Genomic DNA, 26384 nt, shown 5'->3' on the forward strand with positions numbered 1-26384 from the left:
GATGTTGACCGTGCACAGTATGTTAAATATTTGTCTCAAACATTGCAGACTTTTCGCATTGTATTGGAGTAGTGTGAATTGTTGGTTCATGCTGATGAAGTTGGTATTGGCTGTTTTAGAGGCTGTCACCAAGCTGTGCTTCATTAGCATATGAAAGGAGTGACTTGGATTTGAATCGCCATCCTTTAGCTGTAATGTAGCCTTCAAATTTACATTTTTCGTGTGTTTGACAGTCCCACTACAGCCCCTGCACAGCCCCAGGACAGCTATGCTACAGGTATAGCAGAAATTGAACATTAAATGGCTGCACAGCTAAGACACAGCTAAAATGCAGTGACGGTGCATCCGTCATCACAGCTTTCAACATTTAGACATAGGAGTGAACAGTATAAGACAATGGGCTTGGAAACTAACATCGACAAAACCAAGTCAGTGGCGTTCTAGTTGCACAAAGACCGCTAGACTTGATGGATGCATTAAAGAAAGGAGATTGGAATAAGTCCCGGCATATGATTATCTAGACATCAGGTTTACTTAAAATTGCCATTGGGCAGCACAACTAGTGAAGTTAAACCTTACTCTAGGAAGATATAGTGGAGCCATATTAAGGTTTGCACACACACATGGAAATGGAGCTGTGAAACTCACTATTGAGATCTATTAAGTGCAGGGGAGAGCCACAGCCACTTATGGGGCACATATTTGGGGCACGTCAAGATATATAACCTAGCTATAACAGAAAACACATTTCTTTAAAAGTTACTTTGACTCCCACATGTAGCCCCAACTCCTTAGTGCACTTAGAAACAGACTTCCTGGACCTCCAAAAATATAAAGAAGCACCTTAAGACATCATGGCACAGGAGGGTGGACAGGCCCTACCTTGGTTGCAACACATAAGATCTTTGCTAACGACGCTTCAACTGGCTCGTTTTTGGCGCAGCCCTTGTGACATGAACATTAAAACCAAGGGTTTGGTCGAAAACTCTTTTGCCATCCTGCCTAGATCAAAATCCAAAGCAATGTGTACCCAACTCTCAGAAGGTTATTCCTACTGGTCATGTAAAGCAGATTTTGGCTACGAGGAATACGTGGACTTTGTTTCACTTCTACTGGCACGTTGACAATGTATTCAATTCAGAAAAGGCAACCTGAATGTTGCATACTTTACTAAATTACAGAGTCATATGTGGAAAAGCATCTGTCCATCTTACAGTGGGGATGAGGAGACCAAAGAACATTTTTTTCGGAAGAGGGGTTTCAAGGAAATAGGAGGAGAACCAGGATGCTGGGAGAGACCATAGATGCTTGTGTATGGTCAAACATACACAGCAGAAGGATGGAAAGAGGGAGTAGTAGGAAGCAAAGCACACACCCTAGTACAAGCACCAGTGATAAAATGACAAGTACCTAAAATAATGGGATGCCAGCACGAAGTTGCTCACTTGGGTAGACAATGAAGATGGACCAATGCCCGTAATACCACTAAAGAAACCAGCATTATGTTACCAGAATGAAGGTGCAGTTAAAATTGGAGACAACAGAGAGTGTAGGTACACAGGGAAGCATCCAGCAATGAAGGTTAGCACAGCAGTATTAATATACCACTATTGGGCGTGTGGATCCAAAGCAGACGACAAGCTGTCACCCAACTGGGGAGGAGTTTGCTCATTGGTACACATCAATATGCCAGCACTGGTAGTACCACAGAAGGACGTGAAGATAGACAACTTTCCTAAAATGGATACTAACAAGAGGAGGAAGAGGTTGATACAAGGAGACGAAAAGGGAAGAAAGAAATGGTCTGTAGAAGTGAGTAGAGTGAAGAGAGACAACTATTTCTCATCAGAATCACAAGTATCACTAGATGATGTACCACCTGAACATCGATTATTTAGCAGGACAGAGATGTTTTTCGCATCAGTAGTTCCAGCAGTCCAGACATATACAAGCGCAAAATGGTTGCAGATAACCAGATGGGATCTGATGCAGACAATGAACTCTACAGTGAATGGCTTCAATGCGATAAAAGAAGAGCTCCGAGCAGTAAGGCTAATGGCACTCCAAAACAGATATGTTCTAGACCTTCTCACAGCTATGGAAGGAGGAGTTTGTAGCAAGATTGGGAGTTCCTGTTGCACATTCATACCTGCCATTGACGGAGAGAACGGCACACTGACAGAAGCAGTGACAAGATTATCAAAGATACACGCCAAGATGGAGGAAGAAGGCAAAGGGACAGGAAAAGACCAGAGCTGATTGCCATACATGTGATCTTGAAAGCCATCATGGCTAGCAGACGGATTGAACGTATTACTAGGGGCACTAATATTAGTACTAGTGGCACTGTGTGTGGTAAAGATCTGCATTACACAATGTCGCAAAACTCCTAAGAAGACAATAGGGATGAAGGTGATGGTGGATATGAATATGGAGAGTACGAGCAAGTTCACGGCTAAGTTCCGCTTCACCACTCGAGAGGATTGCTCGATTGCAATTTTGCCGCAGTTTTCCAGTGTAGACATTACGGACTTTAAAGACTGCATTTTGTTAGCCAGCATTGCTCTCCGCGTTCAAGCAGATTTGTTTCCCTGTAACACCATCAATCTGATTGACAACTTCCTTCAAGTCCCGCCCAGGAAAGGGCGTGCCTGTGTCCCTACAAAGAGGGCCGCCACGCGCACAGCACGCGCACGAGCAAGTTCACAGCTAAGTTCCACTTTACCGCTCGAGAGGATTGCTCGATTGTAATTTTGCTGCTGTTTTCCAGTGTGGACATTACGGACTTTAAGGACTGCATTTTGTTAGCCAGGTGACATTTTTGCTTGGTTTTACCTGGAGTTAATACCTGGTTATACCTGGCTTTTTGAGGGGGTCTAATATTTAAGGCTGACCTCTTGTTTCTTGTTTTTTTTTGTTTCTTGTCTATGATCTAGCACTGCTCTCCGCGTTCAAGCGAATTTGTTTCCCTGTAACACCATCAATCTGATTGACAACTTCCTCCAAGTCCCGCCCAGGAAAGGGCGTGTCTGTGTTCCTACAAAGGGGGCCGCCACGTGCATAGCGCGCGCACGAGCAAGTTCACGGCTAAGTTCTGCTTTACCGCATCACCACGGCACGGCGGCCGTGGCTCCTACTCGTGTGCTTTGGCTTCGAATAATTTACCATTAATCCCATCTTTAGCTGGGCGTTTACTCTAGTCTTATGGTTTTTGTCCCCTACTCCTTGAAAACAAATATGCCAGACTTCGCTAAAAAACCTAATGATACTTGTACGATCCCCATGCTATTTCAGTCTCAACTACCAGTCTTTACCCTTTCTCCAAGATTATCTGATAGTCAGCTTCCACCATCTCTGAATGCTCCATTACCTGTAAAGATGACTCCTTTTTTGACTTGGCAGAACACCCAAGCCGAGGTGTATGGTGCTAGTGAAAATACCACATATATTTCCGACTCACAGTTGCCCATTTGTCATCCGGACAATGCCCGGGTGAGTCCCCGATATGATCAATGCATCTCTGATAAGACCATTCTTGCTTCACTGAAAGCAAGGAACATTAAGAGGAAATTTAGCCCTAACTGTCTACATAGTCTGTCTCCTATTAGACCGATAGCATTAGACGGCTCTAGCATATCAATATATGCCAGCCAGTGCAAATCTCCGACCTCCTTAAAAACCATCCTCTCAGAAGCCTCAATTGCAAACATTTTGCAGGAGTCGTAATCCACTCCGGCAAACTCAGCTATTGCTTCCTTTGCCTTTCCTACACCAAGAGCAGTTAAACCTTCTATCGGCGCAGACCATTCTCCAGCACCAACGATGTTGGAGTTGGCCCTGCAGGCGATTAATACATCAATCCTTGTTTTACACAAAATCTTTGATATGGAATCGCAAGGGGCTCAGCTAGATGAAATTATACGATGGAGTCAGCACCATGTCCACCCAATTGGGACGATTTCCGTTCCTAAAAAAGATCTGACCCCTGACCCCTGTTGCGGAGGCTTCCATTACAACATGTGGCAGCTTTACTGATTTAGCATCCTCTCCATCGACTGAGACAGCTCCTCCAGCAACATCCATCAAGGTGACTATGCTGGCCTGATCACCTCACTCCCACAATTCAACAATGTAATTTGTGCTATTGAAGATTTACCAACCTCAGTCCCGTCTACCACTACCCTGGTGAACAATATTAATGACCCTCTCACCAATGATGCGATTGAGCCTTCTATAGCCGCACCCTCCTCTGACTCTCGTGGCAAGAGAGCATCGAACATTAGAACAAAAAAAACGTATCCGGTTTTGAAAAAAACAAAAAATCAGCATGCACCGAGAGGGTCCAAAAACACCCTGAATGCGTTCTTCAAAGCGATTGGAGGTTCGCTCTCTAAGGGGGCTCCTGATAGTATGTTGGCTCTGCCTATCGCTAATTCCCCTCTTGTAGGGCTCACTGTGTCCGCAAATCAACCTCCCATTACATCAGTTGTCACGGATGAGAGTCCTCTAGTGGGGTTGCCTGGCATACAGGTGCAAGCATCTTCATATGCCCCGTTGAATGAGCTTGTTGAATCGATCACATTGCTTGAGCAGAACACAGACCAGACACTTCCTAAGGACTTGTCCAAAAAAAGTGTTTCATTTGCTCCTAATGATCGGCTACGTGTTCTATCTGCTGCTATACAGAATCAGAATGTGATCTATGATCTAAAACAAGCAGTTGATAAATATTTGCAGGACAAGCTCTCTACTGCTCCTATGTGTAATAGTCTATCTGTTTCTTCTGCTCCCCTAACTTCTATCCCCATAAGAAATGAGGCTCCTAGCTTTTCCAGCAATGATCAGTATATCATTGAGTCTCAAAGACAATTTGTCAAAGATCCAATTCCCCAACACATGAATTTGGAGTCACATAAAATACCCAGAATCTCCACTCCTCAAACTAGTCGTTTTCTTTCCTACTCATCACAGATGACAAAAAAACCATCCTAAAATGTCGACAAGAGTCATACCCTTCATATCGTCCCGGGAGGATAGCTCAGCGGCAGCGTGCGCGTCTTGGAAGCAAGACGACACGAAGCAACACAGGTTCGATCCCCAGGTCCACGCTTAGAAACCTCTGGGTGTTTAAGCGCGTTATAAATACGTAACTAAGACAAAAAAAAAACACAATTACGCAACTAAGTAAAACAAACATTTTTAGAGATGTGGTGGAGTTAAATGATGCGAGTACCAATGATGTGGAACAAATTGAATTTATATCTGCAGTTTCGAACTCTGTTGTTCGATTATGGATTCCATCTACTATTGTTGCCAATACCAAATGGCAAGCCAGAATGTCCCTTTTTGAGATGGTGTTTCTATTGGCCCAGGATCCAAATTTTTTACCAACTCAATCCAAGGAACCCATCACAAAATCGCACATTTATGAAAGCTGCCAGCCAAGTGGTTTTGGCAATGAGAGTTTACAAATAACACAATTTGGCACTCAGCATTAACCATTATTGTCTGGAAATACAAATATGTTAAGAATTGCATGTTGGAACACAAGGGGACATGGACATTTACAGACCTCTATCAAGAATATGCCAGCTGAGTATCATAGTCTGACCCTACAGGAAACCTGGCTTTTGGTTCCTCCGGTTTGGGATGGATACAACATCTCTTTATTGCCTGCTATGCAGACTAAAGGGAGACCCTCTTCAGGATTACTTGTTGCTGTCCTCCAAAAAACAAGATTTTGTGTCACCCTGTGGGCCTCATTCAGGAGCCACTTGCAATTGGTCAGGGTTGACAGGGCCTCCCTAGCTTTCGTTGTGTTGAATGTATATAGAAATCCTGTTGATTGTTCTGACAAGGACTTCTACATTGGCTTCACATCTATTTTGGATATTATACATATCACAACATCTACCAGTTATACCATCATTATGGGGATCTTAATTTGGATTGTTTGGTCAATACTCCACATTCAAAGGAAGGTCAACGTTGGCTTAATTTAATGAATGAACTGAATTTTGTCATGATCAATGGAGCCATTAGAGGTGATATCCCACCTCAAACAACGTGGCATCGTAATAGCAGTGCTAGTACCATCGATTACATTTTCGTTGACCTGCAACTGTTCAGACTCTCCCACAAACTCTTAATCATTGAATACCCTGGTAGGGACCATCATTTATTATCCTTCGCTATCTCCTGGCAATCCTTAAAAACAAAATTGTCATCAACAAGGTTTTGGCATTAATGCGGCTAGAACTAGATTGAAATGGATGGATGCTAGAGTCTGTGAACTTGAGAAGTTGATGAGCTCTGATCTATCTAAAGTGGGCGTTCAATATACTGACAATCTTGGGCCTTATATACAAACGATCTCTATTTCCAGAAATAACCAGATCAAGCATTGTCACACTTTTGATCAACTGATTAAAGATCGAAAGACAGAGTTCAGGCTAATCAAGCGCCAGATTCTAGCTTCTGCCACAGATGCACGGTGGCAGCTGCTAAAAAATGCAAAAACTCATTACAAGAACTGGTTAAAAGGACAAAAAGAAAGATAGTGAAGCAATGTTAAAAACACTTACAAATAAGAACTCTGTTCAAATGTGGCACCTGCTTGGCAATCACGCTTATAACAGGGACGCAGATGGCCAATTAAATGCAGTTAATGAACTACAGTGGGTCGAGTATTATGAAGAGCTTTAAGCCGACCCCAATTTTGATCATAAAGCATTTCTCCCCATTCGAACACCACAATGGCAGTTGGATTTCTCCATCTCGGACAAAGAAGTAATCATTAAAAATGCAAGCTCATCTAGGGCTGCGGGACCTGATGGTATCTCCAACGCTGTGTTGAAGGCAAATTGGGTGGAATGGGCTTGCATCTTATACTGCATTTTTCAAGCGGTTATTTACTTTGGCACCATTACTGCGTCTTGGAAATCGTCCATCATCCCGATTTTCAAAAAGGGTGATAGAACTAAACCGTCCAACTATTGCCCAATCGCCTTGTTAGACTCCCCTGGTAAGATCTTTTCCAAACTTGTCTTAAATGAATTTAATAAATGGACTCTCTCAAACTCCCTCAGAGACCCTTATCAGACTGGATTTATTGCCGGGATGGGCACACAGATCAATTTATTAACGTTAAATTCCTTCAAGATTTCATGTCAAGAGTCGAAACAGTCGCTATTTTTAGTGTTCATTGACCCACATTCTGCTTTCGACTCCATTTCTCGAGTCTTGCTCTTTAATAAGTTACAACGAGATCACTGTCCCCAAACACTTTTTGAAATAATTTTGGCTTTTCATTCTGAGACATCCATTTTCATCCGTCTCTCACTGGATGGGACCTTATCAACAACCATTCCTACTGCCCGTGGGTTAAAACAGGGTTGTCTACTGGCGTCCTCAATATTCAATTATTTTATACATGACACTGTTGCAGTTTTACAGAAAGTGAACTCTGATTCTCCAAAAATAAATAATCATTAAGTTAAAGTCTTAATATCTAAAACCCAAATTGGTCTACAAAAACTTTTAACAGCTTTTGACAACTACATTGTTGATAATGACTTAAAAATTAAAGCAAAACAGAAATTCGGATTTACTCTCCAAAAAGAATAACTAAATCATTCTTGTGCAATATCAGTCAAACCACTTTAATTAATTGTCCCCCAGTACACTTATTTGGGCCTGGTGTTTGAACTGACTGAACAATCCAAAGCACACTTGGAAGGTGTCGACAAGAAAGTTCAAACAGCCATATCGGAAACCAGATTAATTATAGCCAGATATGGGAAATTTTCAATCAAACCAGCTCCTGCCTAATGGAATCAAAAGGCTGTGCCAATGTTACTATACGGGTTGGAAACACTCCCAATCAGCAATAGATTCAGTTTTAACAAATGGGAGAGTACATTTTGGAAAAATATCCTACGACTACCATCTTCTATACCTGTTGTTTGGATTCGATATGAGTTGGGTCTAATCTCACTCGAAGCATTGTATATCTGGCGACTATGTGCCCTATTTAGAAAATGTTTAATATCTTCTAAACATAATACTCTCTTAAAAGATCTTGCTGAATTTATGTTTAATACTAAACAATCTTTTTTTGAGTCATGGGTTAACTCTGCATTTTCTGCGCTTGGTTCAGCAAACATTTCCCTTGACACTCTGATCAACAATCCTAATAAAGCTAAACAACAGATTTATGAAAATGATTGTATTAAAACATATGATGCATGCTTAAAATATATCGATGGAGATCACATTCGATTTCCTCCGAAAAAAATGCAAACTCTCCCAATGTATCTCATTAGGGCTCCAGCCACGAAAATTCGTACTGCAATATTACGCTTACGTTTCAATATTTAGCCTACCAAAGCAATTTTGTGGAGACGCAAGTTGATACCAGACTCAGAAAATGTTTGACGCTATTGTAATTTAACCTCACAATCTGAGACATTAGAGCATTTAGTTACCCAATGCACGGCTCCATCATTGCTAAGGTTTAAGCATTTTGGAAGACATTGCCGGTATTTAGGTTCCTTGGAACATGATAAATGTTGGTCAATAATATTGAATTCCTCCTATTTGCCGATTCAAACTGCTACTGTTACCTTTCTTGAAAGTTTGAAATTGGATACTGAGAAAGTGCTGATTGAATAATTTGTTGTAATATCTCATCTATACTTCAGACTGCAAAGCTAGGTCTAAGTGTACTATGCATGATACTTAGTGTTCACAACTTGAAACAAATGTTATGTGTTATCTTTTTTCTTTTCAAAAAGCACTTTTAAATTTTTGTCCAATATGGCAGAATCTTTGTTGTATTAACTTCGGTTTGGAAAAAATGTTGTCACTCAGTGATGATAATAATACTCTGCACTGTTAAGGGTATTGTGTGACATGCAATGTGAAAACGATTTTGTCCTTTTGTCATAACTAGAGAGGCTCAAATCTCACCCAAGAATGACTTGTGGCATTTTAAAAGTCCTAAACTTGCAATTTTAAGTTAATTTTAGTGTTAATTATGATAATAGTGACATGTTTGTCTTAGTTCTTTTTTAATGTTGTGATATTAATTATTTTTCTTTTTCTTTTTGAAAAGTTGATTGATTTCAACCAAAACAATACAATAATAAAAAAAATAAAAAAAAATATGGAGAAAGAAAAAGACAAGATAGTAGAAGAAAGAGATAACCTGAGGACAAAGATAAAGGAATGCCCACTGTTCCCCACTGATATTATAACATTCAACAATCCATTCAACAATAACAGGTACTGGGGGAAATAGGTATGGTGCAACCCAGAAGGAGAATGTAGCTGTATGACCTGGAGTTTCGATGATCATGCAAATTAGTATGGACATCTTGCAGGTCTAACAAAGATATGGCTACCAAGAGCAAAAGTGATGCAGTAAGGAGGATTGGTCGACATGTAGACCGGAGGGGGGACTGAAGAGAATGTCCTAGGAATGCTCCCTCATCCCCATAAACATGACAGCCCAAAGAGTCAAGAACGCATAAAGTCACTCATTATTCAGACAGCCCCCAGGAGCATCAGTGACTGACACTTATGCAAAGAAGTATGCTCTCAGACAACAATTCAAACCTTATTCAGTGAATGGGCATCATTACGAGTTTGGAGGTAGCCATGCTGTTTTTACCGGCATGGCTACCCTCAAACTCGGGTCTGGGTCCCGAAAAATGGGAATTACCGGGCCATTCAAACATTTGCGGGCCCGGTAATTCCCATTTTCAGGACCCGGACACAGTACGTCCCCTTTCCCATTTGAGCCCCCATAGGGCTCAATGGGAATGGGGAGGATGCTAACAACGGTCCCGTTAATGATGGGACCGTTGTTAGCATCCTGGTCTGCCTGCGGGTGCCGCTCTGGACTGACCAGGCGTCCAGTGCGGCACCCGCGAGCAGCCTCGTAATGTTGTGGAGAGGTAACAACGGTGCCGGTAGCAATACCAGCGCCGTTGTTGCCTTTCCACAACACTTGTAATGAGGCCCAATGTCTTTATGGATACAGGTGCTTCACCAGTTGTCGTAGACCCAAATAAAGAAACAAATAGTGGTGCCAGGATATCGAGAGCAACTGATAGAAAAAAGGCAGAAGGAAATAAATCAAATCATAATTTTATTTTATTTAGATTTGAATATAAAAATCATCATTAAACCTCTTTAATTAATTCATTTTTATTAGACACATCCTAAATATCATGCATTCATACATTCATTCATTCAACTAATTGAGATCCTAAAACATTTAGTCAGCTAATAAAGGTCCTAAAACCTTTGATTTAAATTATTTTAAGAAATTTAAGAAAGTACATTCAATTCCATTATTTTGCTAAAAGTTGTTCACTCCAGACAAAATATCGACTATTAGTGCCCATACATATGAATCTTCTTTATCAAACAGGCTTCCTGGTAAATAGTTTTGACTTGGTTGATTATATATGTCTTCATCAGGATTTGGATGAACATAACAAAAATTCTAAAATCAAACAACAAAAAAAATATTTCAATTAAAATGTTAAAAAATGTACCATACGGTCTCTTTTCATTCAGTTACTCTCATCAAACAAAATAAGTCCAAACCCGAGGAGAGGCTTATATGGTCTATCTCTATACCCAAAAAGGTTCAGCTAAATAAAGGGAACTATTGTGCATAGTTCTGGTTCATAGAATTCACAAAATGCCTAAATGCAGCATATGTCACAGAAACCACCTATATATGTGGTATCACATCCCCATCTACCTCTGTATAAGGTTAGACAGTGAACTCAAAAGGAAAAACATATTTCCCAATCTTTAGACACTGTCGATTCGTGCCAATATACTCTCCCTAATCCCACACCCTGCCACCTACATGTCTCCATTTAATTTCCATAAAATCATACCTGAAAACCAAACTGAAGTTCGTCGTCTGGTTTGTGCTTTACCAACCTCTGATATATGCCAGAGGTGCTGAGTTTAATTAAAACTTCAATATTCTCTATTATACTTCAGAGATACTATGGTTAAGCAATCCCTGAAACAAGAAAAAACAAGGAAACAGAAAAGACTAACAGGTTAGATCTCAGTCCGCATTTTAATCTTGATCTAAACTTGTGGATCTAACCGGCTTCAAATTAAACTTTCTAATCACACCGGCTCAGTTTCATCATTGAAAATGACAATCTGCCTCTGTCAGAGAGAAAACAAAACATAGAACATATGTCCATCTTTGTGTCCTCTCTATCTGAATCAGATCACTAGGCATAGTCGAACTACAAAACGGGAATGAGGGAGAAAAGGGAGAAAAGTGAAAAGTATGTCTTCTCACCTAACGCGGTTCACTTAGGTCTTGTTTCACCCCCTTCGATTATGCACCAAAGGCAGGATGAAGAAACAATGAATTAGGTACACGCAGTTCCCTCCAAGTTGGAGCTCCTAAGCCGTGTACGATTACAATCTAAAAAGTACATAATGGCGTTAATCGTCATTGCATATTTAAGCTAAAATCCTTTCTAAGCACTGTAATGTCAAAAGGGAGCTAGCAAGCGAACGGCAAACGATTCCACTTACCTTACATTGAGTTTCAGAAAACGGGTGCACAATGCGATGACTTCCATGAAACTGAGGCGACCGCTCATCATAAACTAGTCCCTCTTTTATATCGCACATCCGTATAGAAAAAACAAACAACGGACAAATACGAAAATGAAGCCAAGGCTTCCCAAAATGGCAGATAGGGCACTGCTATGAAGCATTGTTTCGCCTCGGCAATCCGTGCACATAGATAGTACTGGAATGTCATTATAAATAATGAAGAATCCTTTTTGGCCCAAACAGATTAAATAATCCAAATAAATGATGATGAAAATAATAATTCTAACTGGACGGCAAATAGAAATAAAAGATGAAAAATAAATAATATCTAAGAGTGTATGAAGAACACCTAGGAGTGTGTAAAGAACACTCAACACTACATAGCCGATTCAAAATGCCGGAAAAGGGGAAACCACTTCAAGGTCTATGTTGTAAACCCTGATCGCCAACTACGGTCATGTCTTATCTTGTAAATAACTACCTGACACAGAGCAAAGTAAGGGGATAAGAAAAGAACACTCAGTGCCATTCCTCTTGTTGATTGAAGCCTATATTAAGGCTATTGGTGTGATATATCCACCATTGTTCTTTCTGAGATAATCGTGCCGCCGCATTGGCCGCATCTGTGCCAAATACCTTTTCTAAAGCCCACCATTTTATATCTTCTGAAGAGTGATAGACCCAAATGCCATGATGGATGACATTGACTAATACCAATAAACCACTGTGCTGACATCATTAGTGACACCACGGCATAGCTACGTTAGTCATGAAGCACACTCGCAACCATGCACAGCTTTATATAAACACCTGCTCGTATACATGAAGAACATGCTTACACAGTTCTGTAGATAGAGGAGCGATACATATACATACTGTGAAAGCTTTAAATCTTTTTCTTATTAGCCAAGTGCAGAAACACTGAATGCAAGGCAATGAAGAGATGCAGAGCAAGCTTGCAGATGCTTCTGACGACTAACCCTATGGAACTACAGGATTACATAAGGAGCCTGGCAGGACCAAGTAAGACTAACCTATAGGAAATATAGCACGATATAAGTGTGTAGAAATCATAGTTTAAGTATAATGAAAATCACATAATATCTCGAGCCGCAGGACAAGAGACGAGGAAGCAGAACCAGGCTGCACAAAGCAGGAAGCACAGGGCTTGCAGCCAAGGTCAGAGACGAGCAGCACATTCCAAACCTAACATGATAAGGGGACATATGCAGAAAAACAGAATACATCCTCATAATTGCAGACCAGAAGTGCTCGATATTGAGGTCCTCAACCATGTGATGCGGCCGAGCATGAAACACAAACAAGTTAACAATGTTGCAACATGGAGAGCACTCTCAGAAACAAAAGTGGTGTAGCTAGCAGGTACTTTGGAACCACAGATTCATTCACATCACCTTGAAGAGGTGCACAGAAGGCTGAGAACAGAACTGGTTCCCAGGCCTGAGGAGACCAGTTCCAGCCAATCAGGGGACAGAAATCCAGGGGCGGATGGAAGTGGGCAAGGGCCATTGGTAATTCTGCGACCCTGCAACAATGTAATAGATAGTTTCTTGGGGAAGGGGCAGGCCAGCCATCTGACATGGAAGGTCCAATCGAGCAAGATGTATAAGGGCAATCTATAGTGTATAGTGTAGGCCAGTGTATACCACTACGAGCACCCAAAGAGTATGTGTGATAGGTTTTTTGGGGAGAGCCCAGGTACTGACTCCATTCCGCATCAAAAAGGGATGACACATTTGTTGGAAGGGTTATTGGGCCCTTGGTAGCTCAACGAGTGAGCTCGTAGTAACTCCCAGACTTCTGGCATACTGTGATCTCACCAACAAAGCTGTGTGTGAGTGAGGGGGATACTCAAAAGAATTAGCTTTTCTTTTCTTTAGACTCAATAAACAATGTCACTGTTCACTGATAGATCATGGTTCTATGTACTTGCTCGTTCTCAAGGCATTTATTAACTTGGTCAATGGGGTACTCCGGCAAGTACCATTGTGGGAATTGTAATAGTAATTATTTACCTTTATACCCCTTTCTCTGCAGATACATCTCCAGCCAGTAATGTTGGTGTTAAAATTGGGATAAGCGCAATATTACACTTTATATATTTACATATATATGTTGCCAATCCCCCACTATTTCTACCCCTCTTATTTTCTATCACTTGTGCAACAAATGCATTAAATGATTCAGAGAAAGGGATTTGACTTCCCACATCTCCTGTAACATGACAATATCTTGAAGTCTAAGGTCTAATTTGAACAGGAAGCTGATCATTCCCAGGTACTGAAAAGGAAGACAGGGAGGCTGCACCCTTTGGTGCATGCTACCAAACTCTGGAATAGCCTCTCACTTCGAACTGTGGCAAACCTATTGCACTTTGAAAGCATCTCAAAACCATTCTCTTTAAAAAAAGATTAACATCCACTTGCCACCACTCTACACTATTATATACTATGCCTGCTTCTTTGTTTTCCTGTAGAACTTTTGATGAATACTTCGACGCTACAGCTCATTGACAGCCTCAGGTATTATGCTGTGCTATATAAAACTCGAATAACATAACATGTTAACTAATACAATTTAAAAAGTCATGCTCCTTTACTTTCTCTTTCAGCCTGGCAATATTCCATGACAGTGTTTTTAGGGTAGTGCTAGAGCCAGCTTCCCTAAGTCGAGTAGTTCCGTGGTCCAATGAAGTCACCCTGCATATTTTGTATAATTGAAATTGTTTGAAAAAAAAACTGATATTGCTGCAGAAATGTGTACTCCCACTTTTACAAGGAGCGCTGAAAAAAGAAATATAACAATTATTAAAAGTGAATTCAACTAAGTCAAAATGAATTTTCACCCCTCCACTGTCCTGTCTGTACAGCACATGACACAAGAGGTATAATGCCTGGTGATTTTGGTGTTGCACTCAGCGCATATGTTTTCCAAAAATATAATTTACTGAATATGTAGTTGGATGGCTTCTGAAAAACATTCCTGTTTCAGACTGTAAAAAATACCAACAATTTCGGTGTTCTTTTTGAACGAAATAACATTAATACAATGCTACAATTTCAGAATAAACATTGTTAAATCGGTGCACATCCTATTTTAATATTTGATGGGTAATACACACATTTTGCACTCCATCCCTTTAAAAGAATCATTCATCAGGGTGTCATTAGTATGAAAAAAAGGTTATCAATAATATGGCGTTCTGCAGATTTCTCCAAGGACAACTGAAATTAATATTCTGATAATGTTACAATGTTGGAAAACCGACCTTGAAATGACAATTAATCTTGCTTGTGTATTAAAATGTAACTAGATTAGTTTACATGCTCTCACGTTTTAAGCAATGAGCTGACACATACAATTATTGCAACTCTGGGGACACCAAGCTGTTTGGTAAATTACATATTGTCTCTAGTTCCTGTGTATTTTTAATGTAAACATGTAGATTTCGAAAAGTGCATTTTTGTATGCAAGGTCGCAAGAAGTGGCAGCTTGGCTGAGCAATTCAATTGTACCAACATGGCTACACACGTGTGTGCTATTGCACACAGGCCATAATATCTGTGCATAGGCAGGCATTATGCTTGCAGCCTGGACATTTAGCGATATCTATTTGCAACTGCCGTGCCTGTGGTGCTTATGTTTTCGTCTGTGCACATTTTTGCAAAGCAGGAAATCAAGATATTGTAAAAGAGATATTCTCAAAGGATTAAGTAAGCTTTTTGGAGTGCAAGATGTCTGCGCTGGCATTTCCTCTAGGTACTTGGAACTAAAAAACGTGATTTAACTTGCTGCAGGTACAGTGTTTTCTAAATGTTTTCTAAATGTCCCTCTATTGACCTCAAGGTCCTGATGACCTTGTCGTAGAGAATGTCTGCTTTCATAGTTAATGGGTCCCACCTAATCTTTCTCCTAATCTTTTTTTTACTACATGCATTCTTTCTGACATATACATCAATAGTGTAGGTGATAAGCAAAGATTTGAAGTGTGCCTGGGATAGTCGGCTGGTAACATGTGGATTTTAGAGTCCTACCCTCTTGGCTTTACACCCAGCCCTAAAAGGGCCAACTGGGACCCTCAACTCCCTTTATGTCACACACGCTGACTTAACTTGCGTGATTGATATATAACTCACTTTGAACCATGAACGGACTCTGTGATCTTTAGCCCTATAATCCTTCCATCATCTGGATACGTCTGATCCCCCATGGCTCTGACCCCACCTTGCTTTGCCCAAGTCTGCTTGGCTCTCCTAAATCTGCAACCAGACCCCCTGGCCTAATCAGTGATTGATCCCATTCTCCCACTTATCACATTATCAGCTTTCTTCTTGTTTCTCTGCACTCAAAACATTTCTCCCCACTCCCACCTGATTGGGCCTCTATTAATTTCATTTGCCTATGTAAAATGTAAGGGGTTGGTGAGATATGAAACAGTTTGGATCCATGACACCACTCCTTTTGTTCTATGTTGAAGAGCCTGGCTGCTTCTCCTGCTGCCAGATCGCTGAGCTGAGACGTAGGTTCACTGGCAGAGCATTAGTGGCGTTTTTTCTCACTTTGCCCTTCCTACAGTGCTTTCTTCATGGAAATGTTCAATTATTCCTCTTCACTGTCCTCTGCTTTTTCCTCCAGAATGGTTCCTCCCACAGTTTCTTCCTACATGATTCGGCCTGAGCAGCCGTTGACATTTCTCTCTTCGCTCCTCTGCCCACATGGATTCTAATGGCTGCAAACTGTTTCCGTTCCAACCTTCATGCCTACACTCTCCCCTGGTTTCTGTTCCATTTATGCTATATGTTCCACCCTATGTACCATGAAGGTGATGTTGATAGCTCATGAGGCACTGCATCCAATATTTGCCGTCCTTAGTGATCCTGGCATCACCAGTAGGAACCTCTCTCTTCATAATAACCATTGTGTACTCTCCCTCCATTGGATGTAATTTGGGGTACTAGAGTGGATGTAGTGTGGTGTGGTGTATTGATGAAGGGGCCTGCACTGCCTGGCATCCACAGGTATTTGGTAATAGCGTGAGGGGGTTGCTGAGGTTTGTTGTGAGATGGTTCTGTGCCTTCTAGCTGCTCCTCAATTTGTTTTCTCCCTGATCTAGCCTACTCCATGTCTGGTCTAGCCAGCAAGGCTGCCCTGGCTTACCACCCTCTTTCTGATCACAGCAGCTGCCTTAGCCTCTCTTCCTCTCCATTTGTTTCTCCCATCAGTCTCCCTGTCTATGCCGCTTGGTCCACAACCGGACAGCCCTCACCAAACAGTTTGCCACTTGGATGCTCAGAGACATGGCAAGCAAGGTGGAAGAAGAGATAATTTCTCCATTTAATTTCCTGGGTAAGTGAGACCTCTCCCTCTCATTCACTGGAATCCAGTTCAGGATCCATGTACAGTAGTTTGCTATATCATCTTTCTTTTACAAAAACAGTAGACTAACAAGATAATGCAGCATGAGATAAAAATTGCAGCAAAACTGAACATCTTTGACTCAACCATTTCTGTATTGAACCTGGAATTTTTATCTAAGTGCTGGATTATGAAATTGCACGGACTCAGAACTCCAAAACCATGTTCTTTCCTTATCTCAATATGGTCTTTAAGCACATGAATTAGAAGGAACACATCACTGTTGGTAGTGATAGGATTGCTTACAGATGTGAAGCATATTCAAAAGGTGTGAGAAGCTGGATGATCAATTGCCCAATAGCCCATTGCCCAGGATTCAAGGATGTCCCTGCTCCTCCTTTCAGTTGCATCATTATTCATTATTCCATCAGTTCATGATTTTATATATTGCTTTGTGTTGTACAGAATCTTAGTTGTGTTTAGGTAAGGTGTTTTTGTCAAAGTGAGAGTATCATTTTCAAAGTAGCTATAGCCCACCATGTGACTGAGAGTCACACAAGAACTCTTTTAGCACTGATGCCTGTCTCCTGCACTAGTCCTCCCACTGGTTGCTTTGCTACCATCATCCCTAGGGAGACCTTGTTCACCCTTTTCTTACAGGTCCCTGTCTCAAATATCCATAGAACACCACCATGCCAGATGCCATCCTGGCATGCAAGATTTCTGAACTAAAAGTTTCATGTTCACCATTTGTGTCCCACCATTAGTTTGCTCCCTGATATCCCACTGTCTCTCAAGGCATCTTCCCATGCACCTTAAAAATAGGAGTAATCTGTCCACTCCTCAAATACCCATGCTAGACTGAGATGACCTTGCTAACTACCGGCAATCACTAGCCTTCCGTTCATTTGTAAAAACATTGACAATGCATTTGCCAACCTACTCCGAAATCGGATTGATCAACATGGCTTTCCGCAGATTCAACATGGAAATTGACACCATTCGGGTTATAAATGATGCCCTCCAAATCATGAATTTAGGTGACTCCTGCCTCTTATTCTTTCTTGACCTCTCTGCCATGTTAGATGCGGTCGAGCACATAATACGTACAAGGCAACTCACAGATAGAATGGGGTTTACAGGTACAGTCTGCTACTGGTTCAACCTCTTGTAAAGACACAAAGCAGTCCAGAGTAAGAAAGGAGTAAGAAAGGAATGTCATCTGGTCACCTGCAGAGTGCCACAGGGATCACTAATCACCCCAGTGATCTTCAATTTCCATATGGAACTACTTAAGTTGCTTCTCAATTACCCTAATGTTTCATTTCACCAATACGCCAACAATGCTCAGTTATATCTCAAACTAAATTGTACTCATACACCTCAGTAAAAATATCACCTCCATCCAAGCTTGGTTAATAAGCACCTTCCTCAAGCACTTAATCCCGCCAAAACGGAATGTGTCCTAGTAGGCCATGTATATAAACATTAGGTCATCTAAGTGTGGCTGAATATCATGAGGCTTGATTGATTCATCATCAGTTCACCCCATCTGCTAATTCACTTGGGTTCTTATTGACTGTAATCTGTCCTTCTGATAACATATCATATCAACTAGTAAGTCAAACCATCTGTAATTATTCACAATACAAAACTTTGGCCTCTCGCTGTGTTCTTGCTCTACAGCGTCCACTTGTAATATGCACCTGAATGAGCTATTGATACTTTGAGGAGCCCTGTCCAACCTCACAGCATTAATACTCCTCTTTCACACTTAAAGATACAATATTAAGAGAAACAACACCAGTCAAACACAGCAATTTGATCAATCGTCCCTACAGACTGCAATCCAACATTTTCACCTCTAAAACAACTTACAAACCTCTGCCAAGGACAAGGCATCCTATCACCACAGACACACACGATTCCTGTACGGACAATACGGTCCCTAGTCCCTTCACACAGCCCCCCTAAAAGCAGACAAATGCAGAGCTTGGGTTTTGACGATCTGCACTCACCAACACAATATCAGTGCCTTCTCAACCATTTATAAAGTCCCAGATACTCTTAGGGATTATTTGTGGTTCTAAATCAGTGGCCTGACTGGCCTGGCTATTGCTGAGAGGGGTTTCTGATCTGGGTTAGTTTGGGTTAAGCTCTCCACTCCTCTTTCCCTCGATTGCAAGTTGCATTGTCACTGTGGGGGCAGTGCCAGCACTCTTGTTGGTGGAAGCCTGAATGTTCCAAAGCAACAGTATATAGGAAAATGATACTACACTGCTGGTGCTTGGACATTTGCATCTATCCCACCCATGACTGGACATTTCCATCTATCTAAATTCTGGTACCATTGTTCTTCACTTGAAGCCAGCAGATCACATTATTCTTTTTGTTCACTCCCCTTCCCCCTCCTTAGTATAACACAATCTAAAAGAGGAGGTGATGTTTCTATTACATATCAACACCAGTCAAACATTGCAATTTTTAAATTCCTCCCAACAAACGTTACACCTCTACAACAAATTACAAACCTCTGCCAGGGACAAGGCATCCCAGCACCACAGACACACACAAGTCCTCTATGGATAAAAAGACCTGTAGTCCCTTTACAGAGACCCCCTAAAAACAGACGCATACAGAGCCTGGAGTTTGCCGAGCTGCACACGCCAACATAACATCAGTCATCTTGCAATATTCCTCTCTCCCAACTAACCTTACCCACCACCCTCTCTTCCAGATCACCTCAATACCAGACAAATGACACTGGAGTACCGTCTAGCACAGCGTAAATCACAGTAACCTAACATAACATGTTCTTTGATAACTTTGTTTTGTTCAGACAGGCATTGGAGCATACATAGTAATGAATTTCATCCGTCGGAAACCACCTGCCTCGGCCATTCATGGTTTGCAATCTTCTAACATCTTCTTGGTTTTGACAGAATGGCTGAAATGGAAAAACATTTTGGGACATATGGCATTATGTTGGCAACATCTGTATTTTTTTTCAGGAAGTCCTGCACAATGTGGTTCTGACAATGTGGAAGACAAATAGTTACCATCTGCTGTTGCATACAATTGCATTACAGTTGCACCCTTATAAGGGAAAATACTGGCAATAATTCGGTAAAATCATCACAGGTGTGTCCTCATAGGAGCAAATGCTGGCAATGTATGGGCAAAGCCACGTGAAGTGTGTCCTAACAGGGACAAATGCTGGCAATATTTGGTAAAATTTCACACGTCTCATAAGAGGGTACGTGCTGGCCTTAGTTAGCAAAAGTCATCAAAGGTGTGTACCAAGAGGACAAATGCTGGCAACGTTGGGGAAAAACCATCATGAGTTTCCTCTTTCAGTGGCAATACCATCATTATTTTATTTTTCTGTAGACATTTGTTTACAAAATGTTCCAAATGTACCAGTCTTTCACCTTTGAGGGCAACATTATAAAAGTCTCAACAGAATTCAAAACGCTGGGTGTGTATCTCGACTCCACACTCTCACTTAAAAAACAAATTAACGCCACTATTTCATTAGATAGCAGTGTGAGGTCAAACTAACGCAATCACTGTACCTTTTTGTGATGTGTCCCATCTGAACAGAAATGTCAATGTGCGCCCTATTGTCTGCGAGCTATGGTGCAGTATAAATAAATACAAGCAATCCAAGTCTCCCTGAACTACATGAGTTGACACTTTATATACAATTTTCCAACAGTTAAAACACTCCCATATATTGTATTACAATCCACCACCCACATGTGATTGGAAAAAACCTCTTCAAAGAAATTCCTTCTTTCTTCAATGCCTACATTTTCATTGGTAGAGGTTATCTTAGCTATCATCTTCAGCTCATGTGTAGAACACACCTCCTTTCAGAATGTGTCCTTATAGATCATGACATCATCAAACAGTTAAATAGATACTTTAGGCAATAGGAGGAAAACAGAATAAACAGGTTCTCTTCGAACGGGTGATAGCTATCTCATCTGCCCCATCTTACTGGCTCCATTCAAGCATTCTTATCTAAATAACTGCCATTTCATACACACAGCACATCTCGAGATTACAATTGAAACTCCTGAGTTTTGATTACTTCAGCCTCAAGCATTAATTCACCCCAAGTTTATTGCTGGTCAAATACAAATAGCGAAAACCCTCTGTCAAGCTCCCATGCATTCAAGAGATTACATCTGATTTCTGCGATGCTATCAGGCCATAAAAACCATGGCTGGCTCCATTAGCTGAGCTGACCATCGTTAAGGTCATAGTCACTTATTTAACCATCCTCTGGTCTCTGAAACTCTGCAAAATTGGTTTCTCAAAGTCAACCCCTGACTGCTGTGTTTTAATCTGCTTATAAAAAGTAGATATATTCATAAATCTGCTTTATATGTCTTCTCAGTGTGCATGCATGTTTAATAAATACTATCTTTTCTTTTTCTTTTACAGTGGTTTCTTCAGGACAGGCGCCCTTTCTCACATGTTCATTATGGAAACTCCTCATTGACTGCTTCTGGGCACTCCATAGCACATTATGCCTGAAACGTATTTAAATTGACTTTTGTGGTTTCATCATTTTATCTTTCTATGTGCATGCAACCTAGTATGTATTACCTTTTACCAAAAGGTAACACGAATGTATCATATCCCATTCACAATTAACTACACTGCATACATATGAAATTGCAAAATTGTGCTCAGTTTGTCGCACCCCAATCACAAATATGGCATGCATAACATAAACCCCTCATGCGTGTGGGGACCTTTCCTTCCACCCAAACATTCCCCCCTTTAGTTAATACTTCAACTGACAAATCATAATCATCTTTTTGGCAAACAACCCTACAATCACCTTTCATACCAGTCCCAATATGAGCATACTTCTCTGCTGAACAAACCCAACTCATCCCCCTACCACTTCTTCAATCTACCCACTGCTCCAGACAATGATCACAACTTGGTGGAGGACACAAAACAGCTTCAGTGTAAGTACACTTGTGAGATGTAATGGCAGTTATTCTAGCTTTTCTTAGGGTCACAGTCATCATATTAGCTGCTTTTGGTACAAGGGCAGAACAACATCATAACACCATCATAAGAGCATTTGACAAGAGCAGAAAACAATAAGGAAAAAGACAAATATAGATAAAAGGATCTTTACTATGAGGCTCATCCAAGATGGCACCCAAGAGAACAATGAATCGAACCATGAATCATTTCTAATTCCTGCCTAATTTTCAATGATTACTCTGAGCAAGCAGTGGTGGTTTGCAACAGGGTACCATTCTCTGAGTCATTGGGAGGCCCAAATGTGCAACAAGTATTTCAAATCTTTTGATATACACCCCGCCTCCATTGCTGTCAGGAGGTCGAGGATGTAACAGTTTTGCAAAGTCATGACCTGCAGGGCCCGGAACTGATCCTTAATGGCACTAAATGCTGACTCAGGGGCATGGATAACCAGTAGGAGTTTATATCTAGACACCTGGAGCCACTTAGCATTTGCCGCGGTTTGGACGCCATGTGCCAGAAGAGAAGCAAAAAAGTGTCTGTATGACTAAACAACTGGTACTGTTCAGCAATGTCCATTAAAGCTGTTGATGAGGCTGCCAAAAGCCAGTGTGAGCATTTGGTCCATTGCAATAGTTCCTGCTTCCTGTCATTGAAAAAAGTAATTGATTTGTCCATGTGTAATGATGAAGGAGCTGTAAGGGGCCCAAGGGGCAAAGGGGGAAAGATGGAGCTTTGGGCATTGGACAGGCCATGACCAAATGTTCCTCAGGGATAATGGGGACTGGCACATGGATTGTAGAAAAAACTGTACACACCTCACCTGGCTGGAGGCCACTGCCTATAGGCAGTTGATCCACAAGTCCATAAATGTCCAGAAGAGCAGCCGTTCCGCCAGCCAGATCAGTGATGCGAAGCATGCTGCTTCAGTTCCCTTTTGTGCCAATGAGCACAGTGCCATTGCCCTTAAAACACAGAGAAAAATTGGTAAGTGTCTGTGTCTTAACATGTTTTTCTGGCTCTTTGAGCCAGGTCAGATGGTGCAAATAACCTTTCCACACATTCCCACTTTTTTGCTTTATTCATGCCACCCCTTCTTCTAAGAATCCCCTGCCTTCAGCTCTGCAAATCTTCACCCCTGCTCCAATTGATTTTTAGAAAAAATAGACCCTTCTAAATAATTGGGCTCTTAGTGTGCACTGAACATTTCTCTGCACTTTGCGATCTGCAACTGAACACTCGTCATCGATCGTCAAAACAAATGCTGTAATTGATTGCCTGTTAAATTGCCCTTGGACCCTGCACAATGCTAGGTGCACTAGGCATAGTGTGTCTGCTACCGCTTCTTATTTTGGGATACACGCACTAGGAACACCAGAAGGGTGGGCGATGAGAAAGCAGATGTAGCAATATCCTACTGATCGCTCTCTCCCAACATTCCTCATATGGCTGTATCATACGTTCTCTACTGTGAGACCATGTGCATCTATTGTGGGATATATTTCATCATCGAAGTGAGAAGTAGGTGGTCATCACCTTATGTTTCAAAATTAAATGTATCAATATTTTCATATGTAATCATGTTCCTTATGGTAATCAGAACACAGTGGTAAAAACAACTGTATGCATTAGAGTGTAAAGTACAGAAAACTAAATCCCAAATTTACCCTTGGAACAACCACGTGTTCTCACATGGCCCTATTTAGGACTGTACATTTCAATAAAAAATTCATAAACATTCTAAATTCAAACCTGAATGTTCAATTATACTCTTGCTGGGCTTTCAAAATCTTTTCCTTGATTAAGTCTGTTCCTGTTTCTGTATGACTTGCTTGAATGCCAATTCATAAACTTTCAAACACTATCCCTCCTGTTATTTTGTGGGATGAATATCCCAAGTTACAGAAAATAGATCTTTAAAACTATAAATGGGCTTGTTAAATCCAGTTCCCTGTTGGGCACAAACCGGGATTCCGCGTGGCAAAAGTCACCTTGAAAGCCCAGCAAGTATTGAGAGTCATACCCAGATAGGATCTGGGTCTAGCCCTGATGACTGACTTAGTCCAGAATGCATTGGCCAGAATAGATCCAAAGATTAGCACTGCTTCACCTAATGCATTTGTTTTAAGAAACAAGGATATCTTATATGACTATGAGAGTATAATTGAACATTCAGGATTGAATTTATAATGGTTATCAATTTCTATTGACATGTTCAGCCCAAAATAGGGCCATACGAGAACACATGGTTATTCCAAGTGTCACTTTGGGATTTATTTATCTATTTCATCATCTCCATTTTCCAAGAAATCAACATCAACACTTCTTTTTACTCTTGGCAATACATCTTCAGGTTCTACAAACCTAGATAATTATGAGCCTTCTACATTTACATTTGTTGCCATCTTCAAACATGATGACAATAGAACCATATAAACAATCATTTTAACATACATTATACATTTGTATATTTCTTCTTTTTCTAAATAGAGATATTCAAGTCCCAGATTTTTGCTTACATGTCCCCTTTTCACTGGAATGAATGGTGTATTCTTAGGGCATACTAAACTTTGTGCCTGGTCCTGCTCCTGTGCCTGTGGAGGGGTGCCGGAATCCCTTTGGGTATCACTAACATGGATCCAATTCTTGTTGTCCTTCACCTTCACAGCAGTCAGAGTTGCATACATAACACAGTGCGGCCCATGGAAATGCTACTCATCCCAACGGCACACTAAGGTTCAAGCGAAGATCCAGTCTCCCAGAAGTAGCTGTGGCTTGCGTTAATCGTGGGTTTCCTTGCCATTTGCTTCTGTAATCTGTTGGTGAGAAGACAGAACCTGTGAAGATATAGGGCCCCATTTTGAGTTGGGCGCTATCCCAGTGGTAAACCTGCCAGAATACCACCCAAAACGAATTACCGTTACCGCCACTTGGTCCGGCGGAATTTCTGCTAGATTACAAGTGGTGGTGGCAGTGTAATTCCCCATTTAATTTGAATTTCTACTGTGGTAATTCTGTCGAAACTGATGATTTTTCTGCGGTGAGTTGGAGGATTTACCTCCAGGATTTTTCTGGAGGCAAATCCTCCACTCCTTGCCCAAACTCATAATTTGGTGTAGTGGTAAAGTTGGCGGTAATTACCGCCAACTTTACTACTTACTGCCAAACTCGTAATGAGTCCCATAATCTTGACAATTTTGGTTAAAGCTCTAAGGTACTCCATGACCTCCTCTCCTAGAACCTCTATGGTTGTGGGTTTGTCTGATGCAATGTGTGGAGGTGAAAGAGGTGTGTGTAGCCTAAGCCCTGTCATGATCTCGTAGGGGCTCATGTGGTGGTCTTTTCCTTGCTGATTTCTCAAATAAAACAGTGCTAACGGAAGACCGTAATACCATGGCTTTTTCAAGTCATTGCATAGTTTTGCTTACCAGGCCTTAAGGACACCGTTTAGTCTATCCACAATTGCATTGGCCAGTGGGTGGTATACTGAGCACAACATGCGCTTGATTCCTAGAAGTGAATTCATTTCTGTGAGCAAGGCATTACAAAAGTGGGTTCCATTGTCTGATTTTAAGACCTCCCAAATTCCCCACCATGGAAATGCCTCCCTCACCAGAAATCTTGCTGCCGACTTAGCATCAGGATTTATGCAGGGACCATCCTCAATCCACTGGGCAAATCTTTTTTTTGACGTTTCAGCATTTTATCTTTCTACATCCGTACGATCTAATATGTATCAACATTAACCAAAAAGTAACACTATTGTATCATATCCCATTCACAATGTACTACACTGCATACATTTCAAATTGCAACATTGCGCTCAGTTCACCGCACCCCCAGTCACACATATGGCACATGCAACATAAACCCCTCTTGGTTGTGAGGACCTTTCCTAACCACCCACACATTTGTGAGTGGTTGGCAAGTAAGGGAGAGATTCATCTTAGAGCGAAGTCCCTGATAACTAGAGAGTAGAGTCTGTCCGTGAGGATGGTGTGATTGGCGGTGTCAAAGGCAGCTGAAAGTTCTAGGAGGATGAGTGCAGCACACCCTTCTGAATCTGCAGTTCTTTACATGTCATCCCAGATGGAGACAAGCAAAGATTCAGTTCCTCGAAGGAGTCTGAATCCAGAATGGGCAGCGTTGAGTTGGCAATAGGATTCTGTGAAGAGACTGAGCTGAGTGTATGCCGGACCGTCTAAGTGTTTGGTGATGAAGCGGGTGTTTGAGAATGGCCGGTAGTTGGAGGGAAGCAGGGGGCCAAGGGAGGGTTTATTAAGTAACCCAAAACTGTCAGCATCCTGGTACATGCAAGAACTCAACCTCAACAAAAGCGTCATCAGGAAACAAGAGAAAACCTGGCACCGCTCCAGGACCGTATG

Source organism: Ambystoma mexicanum, chromosome 4p (genome assembly GCF_040938575.1).
Source record: "Ambystoma mexicanum isolate Mex_15411 chromosome 4p, UKY_AmexF1_1, whole genome shotgun sequence".
NCBI lineage: Eukaryota > Metazoa > Chordata > Amphibia > Caudata > Ambystomatidae > Ambystoma > Ambystoma mexicanum.